At 45.2% G+C, this 15206-nt stretch overlaps 1 protein-coding gene and 10 non-coding genes across 11 annotated transcripts in view; all 11 read right to left on the bottom strand.

The window, feature by feature from the left end:
- LOC139248232 (zinc finger protein 84-like) overlaps window positions 1-15206 on the bottom strand; it is a 1036220-nt gene that overhangs the window by 330805 nt on the left and 690209 nt on the right. The gene's annotated exons all lie outside the window — the stretch shown is intronic.
- trnag-gcc (transfer RNA glycine (anticodon GCC)) lies at window positions 803-873 on the bottom strand. The gene has a single exon. It is a non-coding gene; the product is annotated as a tRNA-Gly (tRNA).
- Window positions 2295-2365, bottom strand: trnag-gcc (transfer RNA glycine (anticodon GCC)). Its single transcript has one exon. It is a non-coding gene; the product is annotated as a tRNA-Gly (tRNA).
- Window positions 3777-3847, bottom strand: trnag-gcc (transfer RNA glycine (anticodon GCC)). The gene has a single exon. It is a non-coding gene; the product is annotated as a tRNA-Gly (tRNA).
- Window positions 5259-5329, bottom strand: trnag-gcc (transfer RNA glycine (anticodon GCC)). The gene has a single exon. It is a non-coding gene; the product is annotated as a tRNA-Gly (tRNA).
- trnag-acc (transfer RNA glycine (anticodon ACC)) lies at window positions 6751-6821 on the bottom strand. The gene has a single exon. It is a non-coding gene; the product is annotated as a tRNA-Gly (tRNA).
- trnag-gcc (transfer RNA glycine (anticodon GCC)) lies at window positions 8233-8303 on the bottom strand. Its single transcript has one exon. It is a non-coding gene; the product is annotated as a tRNA-Gly (tRNA).
- trnag-gcc (transfer RNA glycine (anticodon GCC)) lies at window positions 9715-9785 on the bottom strand. The gene has a single exon. It is a non-coding gene; the product is annotated as a tRNA-Gly (tRNA).
- Window positions 11197-11267, bottom strand: trnag-gcc (transfer RNA glycine (anticodon GCC)). The gene has a single exon. It is a non-coding gene; the product is annotated as a tRNA-Gly (tRNA).
- Window positions 12679-12749, bottom strand: trnag-gcc (transfer RNA glycine (anticodon GCC)). Its single transcript has one exon. It is a non-coding gene; the product is annotated as a tRNA-Gly (tRNA).
- On the bottom strand, window positions 14171-14241 carry trnag-gcc (transfer RNA glycine (anticodon GCC)). Its single transcript has one exon. It is a non-coding gene; the product is annotated as a tRNA-Gly (tRNA).

Here is a 15206-nt window from a genome sequence, read left to right as displayed (position 1 = left end):
CTCAAAAGCAAGAATGTCCTTCCTCAGATTAGATGATCATAACTGCACACAATACTCAAGGTCTGGTCTCACCAAGATCCTGTACAAGTCTCCATGCTCCGATACCCTAATCTCCTCGCTATGAAGGCCAGCATGACATTTGCTTCCTTTACTGCATGCTGTACCCGTATTTATGAATGATTTCAACGACTGATGTACCAAAATACCCAGATCTCAATACCCCTCCGCTTTTACAAATCGGTCAACATTCAGATAAAATTCTACCTTCAAGGTTTTGCCACCAAAGTGGAAAAACTCACACTTATCTACATTATATGGCATGTGCCATCCATTTGCCCATTCACCTAATCTGTCCAATCCCGCTGCAGCCTCCTAGCATCCTCCTCGCAGCTCGCTCTGCCACCCAGCTTGGTGTGATTTGCAAACTTGGAGATATTACATTGATGGAATTATTGTAAATCGCCACAGCTCGAGGAAACGGTACCGCCGCTCCTTTCTGCTCCTCCTTATTAAACTGCCGCCCAGCCTTGCTCCCGCTCATCTCTGCTGCCGCACTGTAAACAGCCACTCTTGTGTGTTCTCGCTTTTTAAATTGCCGCTTCCCTCTGCTCGTGCTATTTGAAAAATGACTCAAATCCTTTACTCCCTCACTTTACAAGCGCTCCTCACTGCTCCGCTCTTTATACAGAAGTATATCTGTGCCTCCGCTCATTTAACAGCCGCTCCTCTCTGTGTCCGCGCTTTAAACAGTCGGTCAGCTTAATTTTTAAATGCACGGTTTCCGAAATACTTCCATAAAAACTGCATTGGCCGGGAATCGAACCCGGGTCTCCCGCGTGGCAGGCGAGAATTCTACCCCTGAACCACCAATGCTCACATTACGGACACATTCAAGTTTAAAGATAGTGCAATTAGAGTTTAATTTTTGCTAATTAAAGGCGAAGAACAACAAAGCACCTCATATTCTGAAGATAGAAACATAGAAACTTAGAAAGTAGGTGCAGGTGTAGGCCATTCGTATATTCCAGCCAGCTCCACCATTCAATATGATCATGGCTGAGCATGCAACTTCACTTCCCCTTCCTGATATCTCTCCATACCCCTTGATCATTTTAGCCGTGAGGGCCATATCTCACTCTCTTTCGAGTATATCTATCCAACTGGGTTCCACATCTTTCTGTGGTACAGAATTCCAGAGGTTCACAATGATCTGAGTGAAGAAGTTTCTCCTCGTGTCGGTCCTAAATCGTTTACACTTTATCCTTAGACTGTGACCGCTTGTACTCGGCTTCCTGCATTCGGACTGCGGGAACCTTTTTACGCCATCAAACCTGTCCATTCCCGACCAAATTGTAAATGTTTCTATGAGTTCCCCTCTCATTCTTCTAAATTCCAGCGAGTATAAGCCTAGTCGATCCAGTCTTTCTTCATGTCAGTCCTGCCATCCCTGGAATCAGTCTGGTGAATATTCGCTACACTCACTCAAAAGCAAGAATGTCCTTCCTCAGATTAGATGATCATAACTGCACACAATACTCAAGGTCTGGTCTCACCAAGATCCTGTACAAGTCTCCATGCTCCGATACCCTAATCTCCTCGCTATGAAGGCCAGCATGACATTTGCTTCCTTTACTGCATGCTGTACCCGTATTTATGAATGATTTCAACGACTGATGTACCAAAATACCCAGATCTCAATACCCCTCCGCTTTTACAAATCGGTCAACATTCAGATAAAATTCTACCTTCAAGGTTTTGCCACCAAAGTGGAAAAACTCACACTTATCTACATTATATGGCATGTGCCATCCATTTGCCCATTCACCTAATCTGTCCAATCCCGCTGCAGCCTCCTAGCATCCTCCTCGCAGCTCGCTCTGCCACCCAGCTTGGTGTGATTTGCAAACTTGGAGATATTACATTGATGGAATTATTGTAAATCGCCACAGCTCGAGGAAACGGTACCGCCGCTCCTTTCTGCTCCTCCTTATTAAACTGCCGCCCAGCCTTGCTCCCGCTCATCTCTGCTGCCGCACTGTAAACAGCCACTCTTGTGTGTTCTCGCTTTTTAAATTGCCGCTTCCCTCTGCTCGTGCTATTTGAAAAATGACTCAAATCGACTCAAATCCTTTACTCCCTCACTTTACAAGCGCTCCTCACTGCTCCCGCTCTTTATACAGAAGTATATCTGTGCCTCCGCTCATTTAACAGCCGCTCCTCTCTGTGTCCGCGCTTTAAACAGTCGGTCAGCTTAATTTTTAAATGCACGGTTTCCGAAATACTTCCATAAAAACTGCATTGGCCGGGAATCGAACCCGGGTCTCCCGCGTGGCAGGCGAGAATTCTACCCCTGAACCACCAATGCTCACATTACGGACACATTCAAGTTTAAAGATAGTGCAATTAGAGTTTAATTTTTGCTAATAAAAGGCGAAGAACAACAAAGCACCTCATATTCTGAAGATAGAAACATAGAAACTTAGAAAGTAGGTGCAGGAGTAGGCCATTCGTATATTCCAGCCAGCACCACCATTCAATATGATCATGGCTGAGCATGCAACTTCACTTCCCCTTCCTGATATCTCTCCATACCCCTTGATCATTTTAGCCGTGAGGGCCATATCTCACTCTCTTTAGAGTATATCTATCCAACTGGGTTCCACATCTTTCTGTGGTACAGAATTCCAGAGGTTCACAATGATCTGAGTGAAGAAGTTTCTCCTCGTGTCGGTCCTAAATCGTTTACACTTTATCCTTAGACTGTGACCGCTTGTACTCGGCTTCCTGCATTCGGACTGCGGGAACCTTTTTACGCCATCAAACCTGTCCATTCCCGACCAAATTGTAAATGTTTCTATGAGTTCCCCTCTCATTCTTCTAAATTCCAGCGAGTATAAGCCGAGTCGATCCAGTCTTTCTTCATGTCAGTCCTGCCATCCCTGGAATCAGTCTGGTGAATATTCGCTACACTCACTCAAAAGCAAGAATGTCCTTCCTCAGATTAGATGATCATAACTGCACACAATACTCAAGGTCTGGTCTCACCAAGATCCTGTACAAGTCTCCATGCTCCGATACCCTAATCTCCTCGCTATGAAGGCCAGCATGACATTTGCTTCCTTTACTGCATGCTGTACCCGTATTTATGAATGATTTCAACGACTGATGTACCAAAATACCCAGATCTCAATACCCCTCCGCTTTTACAAATCGGTCAACATTCAGATAAAATTCTACCTTCAAGGTTTTGCCACCAAAGTGGAAAAACTCACACTTATCTACATTATATGGCATGTGCCATCCATTTGCCCATTCACCTAATCTGTCCAATCCCGCTGCAGCCTCCTAGCATCCTCCTCGCAGCTCGCTCTGCCACCCAGCTTGGTGTGATTTGCAAACTTGGAGATATTACATTGATGGAATTATTGTAAATCGCCACAGCTCGAGGAAACGGTACCGCCGCTCCTTTCTGCTCCTCCTTATTAAACTGCCGCCCAGCCTTGCTCCCGCTCATCTCTGCTGCCGCACTGTAAACAGCCACTCTTGTGTGTTCTCGCTTTTTAAATTGCCGCTTCCCTCTGCTCGTGCTATTTGAAAAATGACTCAAATCCTTTACTCCCTCACTTTACAAGCGCTCCTCACTGCTCCCGCTCTTTATACAGAAGTATATCTGTGCCTCCGCTCATTTAACAGCCGCTCCTCTCTGTGTCCGCGCTTTAAACAGTCGGTCAGCTTAATTTTTAAATGCACGGTTTCCGAAATACTTCCATAAAAACTGCATTGGCCGGGAATCGAACCCGGGTCTCCCGCGTGGCAGGCGAGAATTCTACCCCTGAACCACCAATGCTCACATTACGGACACATTCAAGTTTAAAGATAGTGCAATTAGAGTTTAATTTTTGCTAATAAAAGGCGAAGAACAACAAAGCACCTCATATTCTGAAGATAGAAACATAGAAACTTAGAAAGTAGGTGCAGGAGTAGGCCATTCGTATATTCCAGCCAGCACCACCATTCAATATGATCATGGCTGAGCATGCAACTTCACTTCCCCTTCCTGATATCTCTCCATACCCCTTGATCATTTTAGCCGTGAGGGCCATATCTCACTCTCTTTAGAGTATATCTATCCAACTGGGTTCCACATCTTTCTGTGGTACAGAATTCCAGAGTTTCACAATGATCTGAGTGAAGAAGTTTCTCCTCGTGTCGGTCCTAAATCGTTTACACTTTATCCTCAGACTGTGACCGCTTGTACTCGGCTTCCTGCATTCGGACTGCGGGAACCTTTTTACGCCATCAAACCTGTCCATTCCCGACCAAATTGTAAATGTTTCTATGAGTTCCCCTCTCATTCTTCTAAATTCCAGCGAGTATAAGCCGAGTCGATCCAGTCTTTCTTCATGTCAGTCCTGCCATCCCTGGAATCAGTCTGGTGAATATTCGCTACACTCACTCAAAAGCAAGAATGTCCTTCCTCAGATTAGATGATCATAACTGCACACAATACTCAAGGTCTGGTCTCACCAAGATCCTGTACAAGTCTCCATGCTCCGATACCCTAATCTCCTCGCTATGAAGGCCAGCATGACATTTGCTTCCTTTACTGCATGCTGTACCCGTATTTATGAATGATTTCAACGACTGATGTACCAAAATACCCAGATCTCAATACCCCTCCGCTTTTACAAATCGGTCAACATTCAGATAAAATTCTACCTTCAAGGTTTTGCCACCAAAGTGGAAAAACTCACACTTATCTACATTATATGGCATGTGCCATCCATTTGCCCATTCACCTAATCTGTCCAATCCCGCTGCAGCCTCCTAGCATCCTCCTCGCAGCTCGCTCTGCCACCCAGCTTGGTGTGATTTGCAAACTTGGAGATATTACATTGATGGAATTATTGTAAATCGCCACAGCTCGAGGAAACGGTACCGCCGCTCCTTTCTGCTCCTCCTTATTAAACTGCCGCCCAGCCTTGCTCCCGCTCATCTCTGCTGCCGCACTGTAAACAGCCACTCTTGTGTGTTCTCGCTTTTTAAATTGCCGCTTCCCTCTGCTCGTGCTATTTGAAAAATGACTCAAATCCTTTACTCCCTCACTTTACAAGCGCTCCTCACTGCTCCCGCTCTTTATACAGAAGTATATCTGTGCCTCCGCTCATTTAACAGCCGCTCCTCTCTGTGTCCGCGCTTTAAACAGTCGGTCAGCTTAATTTTTAAATGCACGGTTTCCGAAATACTTCCATAAAAACTGCATTGGCCGGGAATCGAACCCGGGTCTCCCGCGTGGCAGGCGAGAATTCTACCCCTGAACCACCAATGCTCACATTACGGACACATTCAAGTTTAAAGATAGTGCAATTAGAGTTTAATTTTTGCTCATAAAAGGCGAAGAACAACAAAGCACCTCATATTCTGAAGATAGAAACATAGAAACTTAGAAAGTAGGTGCAGGAGTAGGCCATTCGTATATTCCAGCCAGCACCACCATTCAATATGATCATGGCTGAGCATGCAACTTCACTTCCCCTTCCTGATATCTCTCCATACCCCTTGATCATTTTAGCCGTGAGGGCCATATCTCACTCTCTTTAGAGTATATCTATCCAACTGGGTTCCACATCTTTCTGTGGTACAGAATTCCAGAGGTTCACAATGATCTGAGTGAAGAAGTTTCTCCTCGTGTCGGTCCTAAATCGTTTACACTTTATCCTTAGACTGTGACCGCTTGTACTCGGCTTCCTGCATTCGGACTGCGGGAACCTTTTTACGCCATCAAACCTGTCCATTCCCGACCAAATTGTAAATGTTTCTATGAGTTCCCCTCTCATTCTTCTAAATTCCAGCGAGTATAAGCCTAGTCGATCCAGTCTTTCTTCATGTCAGTCCTGCCATCCCTGGAATCAGTCTGGTGAATATTCGCTACACTCACTCAAAAGCAAGAATGTCCTTCCTCAGATTAGATGATCATAACTGCACACAATACTCAAGGTCTGGTCTCACCAAGATCCTGTACAAGTCTCCATGCTCCGATACCCTAATCTCCTCGCTATGAAGGCCAGCATGACATTTGCTTCCTTTACTGCATGCTGTACCCGTATTTATGAATGATTTCAACGACTGATGTACCAAAATACCCAGATCTCAATACCCCTCCGCTTTTACAAATCGGTCAACATTCAGATAAAATTCTACCTTCAAGGTTTTGCCACCAAAGTGGAAAAACTCACACTTATCTACATTATATGGCATGTGCCATCCATTTGCCCATTCACCTAATCTGTCCAATCCCGCTGCAGCCTCCGAGCATCCTCCTCGCAGCTCGCTCTGCCACCCAGCTTGGTGTGATTTGCAAACTTGGAGATATTACATTGATGGAATTATTGTAAATCGCCACAGCTCGAGGAAACGGTACCGCCGCTCCTTTCTGCTCCTCCTTATTAAACTGCCGCCCAGCCTTGCTCCCGCTCATCTCTGCTGCCGCACTGTAAACAGCCACTCTTGTGTGTTCTCGCTTTTTAAATTGCCGCTTCCCTCTGCTCGTGCTATTTGAAAAATGACTCAAATCGACTCAAATCCTTTACTCCCTCACTTTACAAGCGCTCCTCACTGCTCCCGCTCTTTATACAGAAGTATATCTGTGCCTCCGCTCATTTAACAGCCGCTCCTCTCTGTGTCCGCGCTTTAAACAGTCGGTCAGCTTAATTTTTAAATGCACGGTTTCCGAAATACTTCCATAAAAACTGCATTGGCCGGGAATCGAACCCGGGTCTCCCGCGTGGTAGGCGAGAATTCTACCCCTGAACCACCAATGCTCACATTACGAACACATTCAAGTTTAAAGATAGTGCAATTAGAGTTTAATTTTTGCTAATAAAAGGCGAAGAACAACAAAGCACCTCATATTCTGAAGATAGAAACATAGAAACTTAGAAAGTAGGTGCAGGAGTAGGCCATTCGTATATTCCAGCCAGCACCACCATTCAATATGATCATGGCTGAGCATGCAACTTCACTTCCCCTTCCTGATATCTCTCCATACCCCTTGATCATTTTAGCCGTGAGGGCCATATCTCACTCTCTTTAGAGTATATCTATCCAACTGGGTTCCACATCTTTCTGTGGTACAGAATTCCAGAGGTTCACAATGATCTGAGTGAAGAAGTTTCTCCTCGTGTCGGTCCTAAATCGTTTACACTTTATCCTTAGACTGTGACCGCTTGTACTCGGCTTCCTGCATTCGGACTGCGGGAACCTTTTTACGCCATCAAACCTGTCCATTCCCGACCAAATTGTAAATGTTTCTATGAGTTCCCCTCTCATTCTTCTAAATTCCAGCGAGTATAAGCCGAGTCGATCCAGTCTTTCTTCATGTCAGTCCTGCCATCCCTGGAATCAGTCTGGAGAATATTCGCTACACTCACTCAAAAGCAAGAATGTCCTTCCTCAGATTAGATGATCATAACTGCACACAATACTCAAGGTCTGGTCTCACCAAGATCCTGTACAAGTCTCCATGCTCCGATACCCTAATCTCCTCGCTATGAAGGCCAGCATGACATTTGCTTCCTTTACTGCATGCTGTACCCGTATTTATGAATGATTTCAACGACTGATGTACCAAAATACCCAGATCTCAATACCCCTCCGCTTTTACAAATCGGTCAACATTCAGATAAAATTCTACCTTCAAGGTTTTGCCACCAAGGTGGAAAAACTCACACTTATCTACATTATATGGCATGTGCCATCCATTTGCCCATTCACCTAATCTGTCCAATCCCGCTGCAGCCTCCTAGCATCCTCCTCGCAGCTCGCTCTGCCACCCAGCTTGGTGTGATTTGCAAACTTGGAGATATTACATTGATGGAATTATTGTAAATCGCCACAGCTCGAGGAAACGGTACCGCCGCTCCTTTCTGCTCCTCCTTATTAAACTGCCGCCCAGCCTTGCTCCCGCTCATCTCTGCTGCCGCACTGTAAACAGCCACTCTTGTGTGTTCTCGCTTTTTAAATTGCCGCTTCCCTCTGCTCGTGCTATTTGAAAAATGACTCAAATCCTTTACTCCCTCACTTTACAAGCGCTCCTCACTGCTCCCGCTCTTTATACAGAAGTATATCTGTGCCTCCGCTCATTTAACAGCCGCTCCTCTCTGTGTCCGCGCTTTAAACAGTCGGTCAGCTTAATTTTTAAATGCACGGTTTCCGAAATACTTCCATAAAAACTGCATTGGCCGGGAATCGAACCCGGGTCTCCCGCGTGGCAGGCGAGAATTCTACCCCTGAACCACCAATGCTCACATTACGGACACATTCAAGTTTAAAGATAGTGCAATTAGAGTTTAATTTTTGCTCATAAAAGGCGAAGAACAACAAAGCACCTCATATTCTGAAGATAGAAACATAGAAACTTAGAAAGTAGGTGCAGGAGTAGGCCATTCGTATATTCCAGCCAGCACCACCATTCAATATGATCATGGCTGAGCATGCAACTTCACTTCCCCTTCCTGATATCTCTCCATACCCCTTGATCATTTTAGCCGTGAGGGCCATATCTCACTCTCTTTAGAGTATATCTATCCAACTGGGTTCCACATCTTTCTGTGGTACAGAATTCCAGAGGTTCACAATGATCTGAGTGAAGAAGTTTCTCCTCGTGTCGGTCCTAAATCGTTTACACTTTATCCTTAGACTGTGACCGCTTGTACTCGGCTTCCTGCATTCGGACTGCGGGAACCTTTTTACGCCATCAAACCTGTCCATTCCCGACCAAATTGTAAATGTTTCTATGAGTTCCCCTCTCATTCTTCTAAATTCCAGCGAGTATAAGCCGAGTCGATCCAGTCTTTCTTCATGTCAGTCCTGCCATCCCTGGAATCAGTCTGGAGAATATTCGCTACACTCACTCAAAAGCAAGAATGTCCTTCCTCAGATTAGATGATCATAACTGCACACAATACTCAAGGTCTGGTCTCACCAAGATCCTGTACAAGTCTCCATGCTCCGATACCCTAATCTCCTCGCTATGAAGGCCAGCATGACATTTGCTTCCTTTACTGCATGCTGTACCCGTATTTATGAATGATTTCAACGACTGATGTACCAAAATACCCAGATCTCAATACCCCTCCGCTTTTACAAATCGGTCAACATTCAGATAAAATTCTACCTTCAAGGTTTTGCCACCAAGGTGGAAAAACTCACACTTATCTACATTATATGGCATGTGCCATCCATTTGCCCATTCACCTAATCTGTCCAATCCCGCTGCAGCCTCCTAGCATCCTCCTCGCAGCTCGCTCTGCCACCCAGCTTGGTGTGATTTGCAAACTTGGAGATATTACATTGATGGAATTATTGTAAATCGCCACAGCTCGAGGAAACGGTACCGCCGCTCCTTTCTGCTCCTCCTTATTAAACTGCCGCCCAGCCTTGCTCCCGCTCATCTCTGCTGCCGCACTGTAAACAGCCACTCTTGTGTGTTCTCGCTTTTTAAATTGCCGCTTCCCTCTGCTCGTGCTATTTGAAAAATGACTCAAATCCTTTACTCCCTCACTTTACAAGCGCTCCTCACTGCTCCCGCTCTTTATACAGAAGTATATCTGTGCCTCCGCTCATTTAACAGCCGCTCCTCTCTGTGTCCGCGCTTTAAACAGTCGGTCAGCTTAATTTTTAAATGCACGGTTTCCGAAATACTTCCATAAAAACTGCATTGGCCGGGAATCGAACCCGGGTCTCCCGCGTGGCAGGCGAGAATTCTACCCCTGAACCACCAATGCTCACATTACGGACACATTCAAGTTTAAAGATAGTGCAATTAGAGTTTAATTTTTGCTCATAAAAGGCGAAGAACAACAAAGCACCTCATATTCTGAAGATAGAAACATAGAAACTTAGAAAGTAGGTGCAGGAGTAGGCCATTCGTATATTCCAGCCAGCACCACCATTCAATATGATCATGGCTGAGCATGCAACTTCACTTCCCCTTCCTGATATCTCTCCATACCCCTTGATCATTTTAGCCGTGAGGGCCATATCTCACTCTCTTTAGAGTATATCTATCCAACTGGGTTCCACATCTTTCTGTGGTACAGAATTCCAGAGGTTCACAATGATCTGAGTGAAGAAGTTTCTCCTCGTGTCGGTCCTAAATCGTTTACACTTTATCCTTAGACTGTGACCGCTTGTACTCGGCTTCCTGCATTCGGACTGCGGGAACCTTTTTACGCCATCAAACCTGTCCATTCCCGACCAAATTGTAAATGTTTCTATGAGTTCCCCTCTCATTCTTCTAAATTCCAGCGAGTATAAGCCGAGTCGATCCAGTCTTTCTTCATGTCAGTCCTGCCATCCCTGGAATCAGTCTGGAGAATATTCGCTACACTCACTCAAAAGCAAGAATGTCCTTCCTCAGATTAGATGATCATAACTGCACACAATACTCAAGGTCTGGTCTCACCAAGATCCTGTACAAGTCTCCATGCTCCGATACCCTAATCTCCTCGCTATGAAGGCCAGCATGACATTTGCTTCCTTTACTGCATGCTGTACCCGTATTTATGAATGATTTCAACGACTGATGTACCAAAATACCCAGATCTCAATACCCCTCCGCTTTTACAAATCGGTCAACATTCAGATAAAATTCTACCTTCAAGGTTTTGCCACCAAGGTGGAAAAACTCACACTTATCTACATTATATGGCATGTGCCATCCATTTGCCCATTCACCTAATCTGTCCAATCCCGCTGCAGCCTCCTAGCATCCTCCTCGCAGCTCGCTCTGCCACCCAGCTTGGTGTGATTTGCAAACTTGGAGATATTACATTGATGGAATTATTGTAAATCGCCACAGCTCGAGGAAACGGTACCGCCGCTCCTTTCTGCTCCTCCTTATTAAACTGCCGCCCAGCCTTGCTCCCGCTCATCTCTGCTGCCGCACTGTAAACAGCCACTCTTGTGTGTTCTCGCTTTTTAAATTGCCGCTTCCCTCTGCTCGTGCTATTTGAAAAATGACTCAAATCCTTTACTCCCTCACTTTACAAGCGCTCCTCACTGCTCCCGCTCTTTATACAGAAGTATATCTGTGCCTCCGCTCATTTAACAGCCGCTCCTCTCTGTGTCCGCGCTTTAAACAGTCGGTCAGCTTAATTTTTAAATGCACGGTTTCCGAAATACTTCCATAAAAACTGCATTGGCCGGGAATCGAACCCGGGTCTCCCGCGTGGCAGGCGAGAATTCTACCCCTGAACCACCAATGCTCACATTACGGACACATTCAAGTTTAAAGATAGTGCAATTAGAGTTTAATTTTTGCTCATAAAAGGCGAAGAACAACAAAGCACCTCATATTCTGAAGATAGAAACATAGAAACTTAGAAAGTAGGTGCAGGAGTAGGCCATTCGTATATTCCAGCCAGCACCACCATTCAATATGATCATGGCTGAGCATGCAACTTCACTTCCCCTTCCTGATATCTCTCCATACCCCTTGATCATTTTAGCCGTGAGGGCCATATCTCACTCTCTTTAGAGTATATCTATCCAACTGGGTTCCACATCTTTCTGTGGTACAGAATTCCAGAGGTTCACAATGATCTGAGTGAAGAAGTTTCTCCTCGTGTCGGTCCTAAATCGTTTACACTTTATCCTTAGACTGTGACCGCTTGTACTCGGCTTCCTGCATTCGGACTGCGGGAACCTTTTTACGCCATCAAACCTGTCCATTCCCGACCAAATTGTAAATGTTTCTATGAGTTCCCCTCTCATTCTTCTAAATTCCAGCGAGTATAAGCCGAGTCGATCCAGTCTTTCTTCATGTCAGTCCTGCCATCCCTGGAATCAGTCTGGAGAATATTCGCTACACTCACTCAAAAGCAAGAATGTCCTTCCTCAGATTAGATGATCATAACTGCACACAATACTCAAGGTCTGGTCTCACCAAGATCCTGTACAAGTCTCCATGCTCCGATACCCTAATCTCCTCGCTATGAAGGCCAGCATGACATTTGCTTCCTTTACTGCATGCTGTACCCGTATTTATGAATGATTTCAACGACTGATGTACCAAAATACCCAGATCTCAATACCCCTCCGCTTTTACAAATCGGTCAACATTCAGATAAAATTCTACCTTCAAGGTTTTGCCACCAAGGTGGAAAAACTCACACTTATCTACATTATATGGCATGTGCCATCCATTTGCCCATTCACCTAATCTGTCCAATCCCGCTGCAGCCTCCTAGCATCCTCCTCGCAGCTCGCTCTGCCACCCAGCTTGGTGTGATTTGCAAACTTGGAGATATTACATTGATGGAATTATTGTAAATCGCCACAGCTCGAGGAAACGGTACCGCCGCTCCTTTCTGCTCCTCCTTATTAAACTGCCGCCCAGCCTTGCTCCCGCTCATCTCTGCTGCCGCACTGTAAACAGCCACTCTTGTGTGTTCTCGCTTTTTAAATTGCCGCTTCCCTCTGCTCGTGCTATTTGAAAAATGACTCAAATCCTTTACTCCCTCACTTTACAAGCGCTCCTCACTGCTCCCGCTCTTTATACAGAAGTATATCTGTGCCTCCGCTCATTTAACAGCCGCTCCTCTCTGTGTCCGCGCTTTAAACAGTCGGTCAGCTTAATTTTTAAATGCACGGTTTCCGAAATACTTCCATAAAAACTGCATTGGCCGGGAATCGAACCCGGGTCTCCCGCGTGGCAGGCGAGAATTCTACCCCTGAACCACCAATGCTCACATTACGGACACATTCAAGTTTAAAGATAGTGCAATTAGAGTTTAATTTTTGCTCATAAAAGGCGAAGAACAACAAAGCACCTCATATTCTGAAGATAGAAACATAGAAACTTAGAAAGTAGGTGCAGGAGTAGGCCATTCGTATATTCCAGCCAGCACCACCATTCAATATGATCATGGCTGAGCATGCAACTTCACTTCCCCTTCCTGATATCTCTCCATACCCCTTGATCATTTTAGCCGTGAGGGCCATATCTCACTCTCTTTAGAGTATATCTATCCAACTGGGTTCCACATCTTTCTGTGGTACAGAATTCCAGAGGTTCACAATGATCTGAGTGAAGAAGTTTCTCCTCGTGTCGGTCCTAAATCGTTTACACTTTATCCTTAGACTGTGACCGCTTGTACTCGGCTTCCTGCATTCGGACTGCGGGAACCTTTTTACGCCATCAAACCTGTCCATTCCCGACCAAATTGTAAATGTTTCTATGAGTTCCCCTCTCATTCTTCTAAATTCCAGCGAGTATAAGCCTAGTCGATCCAGTCTTTCTTCATGTCAGTCCTGCCATCCCTGGAATCAGTCTGGTGAATATTCGCTACACTCACTCAAAAGCAAGAATGTCCTTCCTCAGATTAGATGATCATAACTGCACACAATACTCAAGGTCTGGTCTCACCAAGATCCTGTACAAGTCTCCATGCTCCGATACCCTAATCTCCTCGCTATGAAGGCCAGCATGACATTTGCTTCCTTTACTGCATGCTGTACCCGTATTTATGAATGATTTCAACGACTGATGTACCAAAATACCCAGATCTCAATACCCCTCCGCTTTTACAAATCGGTCAACATTCAGATAAAATTCTACCTTCAAGGTTTTGCCACCAAAGTGGAAAAACTCACACTTATCTACATTATATGGCATGTGCCATCCATTTGCCCATTCACCTAATCTGTCCAATCCCGCTGCAGCCTCCGAGCATCCTCCTCGCAGCTCGCTCTGCCACCCAGCTTGGTGTGATTTGCAAACTTGGAGATATTACATTGATGGAATTATTGTAAATCGCCACAGCTCGAGGAAACGGTACCGCCGCTCCTTTCTGCTCCTCCTTATTAAACTGCCGCCCAGCCTTGCTCCCGCTCATCTCTGCTGCCGCACTGTAAACAGCCACTCTTGTGTGTTCTCGCTTTTTAAATTGCCGCTTCCCTCTGCTCGTGCTATTTGAAAAATGACTCAAATCGACTCAAATCCTTTACTCCCTCACTTTACAAGCGCTCCTCACTGCTCCCGCTCTTTATACAGAAGTATATCTGTGCCTCCGCTCATTTAACAGCCGCTCCTCTCTGTGTCCGCGCTTTAAACAGTCGGTCAGCTTAATTTTTAAATGCACGGTTTCCGAAATACTTCCATAAAAACTGCATTGGCCGGGAATCGAACCCGGGTCTCCCGCGTGGCAGGCGAGAATTCTACCCCTGAACCACCAATGCTCACATTACGGACACATTCAAGTTTAAAGATAGTGCAATTAGAGTTTAATTTTTGCTAATAAAAGGCGAAGAACAACAAAGCACCTCATATTCTGAAGATAGAAACATAGAAACTTAGAAAGTAGGTGCAGGAGTAGGCCATTCGTATATTCCAGCCAGCACCACCATTCAATATGATCATGGCTGAGCATGCAACTTCACTTCCCCTTCCTGATATCTCTCCATACCCCTTGATCATTTTAGCCGTGAGGGCCATATCTCACTCTCTTTAGAGTATATCTATCCAACTGGGTTCCACATCTTTCTGTGGTACAGAATTCCAGAGGTTCACAATGATCTGAGTGAAGAAGTTTCTCCTCGTGTCGGTCCTAAATCGTTTACACTTTATCCTTAGACTGTGACCGCTTGTACTCGGCTTCCTGCATTCGGACTGCGGGAACCTTTTTACGCCATCAAACCTGTCCATTCCCGACCAAATTGTAAATGTTTCTATGAGTTCCCCTCTCATTCTTCTAAATTCCAGCGAGTATAAGCCGAGTCGATCCAGTCTTTCTTCATGTCAGTCCTGCCATCCCTGGAATCAGTCTGGTGAATATTCGCTACACTCACTCAAAAGCAAGAATGTCCTTCCTCAGATTAGATGATCATAATTGCACACAATACTCAAGGTCTGGTCTCACCAAGATCCTGTACAAGTCTCCATGCTCCGATACCCTAATCTCCTCGCTATGAAGGCCAGCATGACATTTGCTTCCTTTACTGCATGCTGTACCCGTATTTATGAATGATTTCAACGACTGATGTACCAAAATACCCAGATCTCAATACCCCTCCGCTTTTACAAATCGGTCAACATTCAGATAAAATTCTACCTTCAAGGTTTTGCCACCAAAGTGGAAAAACTCACACTTATCTACATTATATGGCATGTGCCATCCATTTGCCCATTCACCTAATCTGTCCAA

The sequence above is a fragment of the Pristiophorus japonicus genome, unplaced genomic scaffold (assembly GCF_044704955.1).
Source record: "Pristiophorus japonicus isolate sPriJap1 unplaced genomic scaffold, sPriJap1.hap1 HAP1_SCAFFOLD_29, whole genome shotgun sequence".
NCBI lineage: Eukaryota > Metazoa > Chordata > Chondrichthyes > Pristiophoridae > Pristiophorus > Pristiophorus japonicus.
Note: the sequence above shows the minus strand (reverse complement) of the source record. Positions and strands in the feature narration are given on the sequence as shown.